Below are 2,559 nucleotides of genomic sequence, written 5' to 3'. Positions count from 1 at the left end.
TACACGGGACAACAGCCTTGTGTGGCACTCTTGATACATTGTTATACATGTATAAGTAAGAAAAACGCAGCAAGTCCTAACTATTTACCAGTTATCTCGAGTTATTCGGTTTCAAGATCGAAGCAATTTGATGGATAGTAAACGTAGTATAGATGTATCATAAGTTGACAACAATGGAATTGTGCTATGCTATAAACTATGAGCCACTTATAATTAATTACAACATCCACAGTTTGACCTTACTGTCGCCTGTGGACTGAAGAAGGTATCGAAAACTTCTCCATGCAGACTCCTAACACTAATCTAATATGGCGACCAGAAATTTCTTCGATCTTGAAACCGGCGGATTAACTCAAAATATCGCGGTACCTTTAAAGTCTTCCATAGAAACAGTGTGGCGGTGCATAGCTATTCTTGACCTGGGACAAAACCAATTGCAAGACGCACCTTTAGTAAAATATCACAACATGCATTGTTTGACTTAATTTGAGTGCTTGTACATGGTATTGATAACCTAATTGCCCACAGTGTATTTTATAATCAAAAGCATTTCTTATTGCCATTGAAACTGTCGAGATTCTTTTAATACCAAATCTTTACATATAAAAAGCCCCAGCTGTTCTGGAAACCGCATCCGTACAAATAGATCGTACATAAAAAGCGCCAACGTCAACAATAACCGTTGCAGACGACGACAAATTACTTGCGACGGGTTCCCTACCAAGTGATGAACGATCCAAAAACTTTCAATCGATACAAAGATTTTTGCCATCTCGACCGTAGAGACATAAACCCTGTACCGACAGAACCAATCAATATCTTCAGCTTGTTCCGTGGACTGCAAGTTCAGGTCGATATAACATTGCCTTTGAGTTGTGCTTCAGACGTACCATCGGTATGGGAGCTTAACGAGGGGCTTGTTGATACTTACTTACGAGTTCTTTGAGCCGAAAAATCAGTGAGGCAAATTAAGACAAATGAGTTCCACGAACACATACCTTCGCAAAATAAACCAGGTTTGTTATGTAGAATGATGTACATTTTATTTTATATGTTATTTGATAAGGTCACACAAACTATTATCAACTAGAATTCGGCGACCTCATACCTCCTTGAAATTTTGTAAATGTTATGCAAATGACTTACTAGGAGGCCCAAGATCATTAGGTTTGGTGCGGACAATACCGACCTGGTCCGGGCAAGCAGCCCGCGATGATTATGACCATAGATATGAAAGATCTCTGGCAAGAACCAGTCCCCTGAGACTTGAGAATCTTTCAGGTTTCAGGGCAACCCTACAAAGGTGGAGTAGAGATACAATTTTTGTAACGGGAGAATCTAATGCTTTTTATTTATATGCCTCTCAGAGTCTGTTTACTTTAACTACTTTTCACATTTTTTCCTTTCCCTCCCTCACTCCCACTTTGTGCGTCTTAACTTTTTGTACTTCGAATTCCATCTTTTCATCTCTCACCTTCTTTGTTTCCGTGCAAGGTAACTTCTTCCATTTTTGTACTTCCATAGTGTACTTGTGTCTATGCCCTTTCATGTATCCCAGTAATTCTAATCAAATATTTCCCATTGATTATGTAAATTAGGTCATCATTTGCATAGTTTATATGCAAATTGGCATTTCTCTCTATCTCAGCTACATATGTGACAAGTTTGAAAGTCCTATCATGGAATGCAGTGGATTTAAAAACTTTCCTCATTAATTATGCAAATTAGCTGTAGATTTGCATAATCAATATGACATTATGTAAGTCATCACTTAAGCTAACCACATACCAAAAATCATGACGAGTTCTCGAGTTATTCTTGTTTGACAGGAAATAGGCGCCTGCAGTTCCAAGAAAGCCGCTAGGGAGTCCAAACACATAGCACTCATAGCATTTACACTTACTCTCTGTCCCAAGGGCTATCTACCACTCAAAATCACAGCCACAGCATTTCCATAACACGAGATATCATGATGGAAGTTCCGCTGCAGTACCTTAGCAAACCGCTATCGAACTTGACCTTCGTATTCACGACCCCTACCCACCTACCAAATATCATCCGGATCCATCCAAGGCTTCTCGAGTTATGCTGTTAACAGAAGTACACGCCTAAAGATGTCATCTAAGATTGATTATGCCTTCTTTTCAGGAAACGGCACTATTGACTTCGACGAATTCGTCGCGATAATGTCGAAAATTGTGAAGGGGGACGAGGGGATCCCTGAGGACGAGGAGAAAGAGCTACGAGAGGCCTTTAAGTTGTTTGACAAGGCCGGAAACGGCTACATCAGCGCGTCCGACCTCAGACAGGTGCTGAACTGTCTGGGACAGGATCTCACCGAGGAAGAAGGTATGTCAGGAGCAGCTAAGGCAACATGAGTTTATGTGCTTATTCCTGCTTTATTTGTAAATCATTTATAGAATTTCAAACTACACTAGAGATATGAAATATAGTTAGTTTAAGCAAGCGTTAGAACATGGCCACTACCCCTCAGCCAATGGGAGCTCTCAATTACTGTGATTATATCCACATAGTGCAGAAAAGCGTAATACGGTCATA

The sequence above is a fragment of the Branchiostoma floridae genome, chromosome 1 (assembly GCF_000003815.2).
Source record: "Branchiostoma floridae strain S238N-H82 chromosome 1, Bfl_VNyyK, whole genome shotgun sequence".
NCBI lineage: Eukaryota > Metazoa > Chordata > Leptocardii > Amphioxiformes > Branchiostomatidae > Branchiostoma > Branchiostoma floridae.
This window is presented reverse-complemented; position numbering follows the sequence as displayed.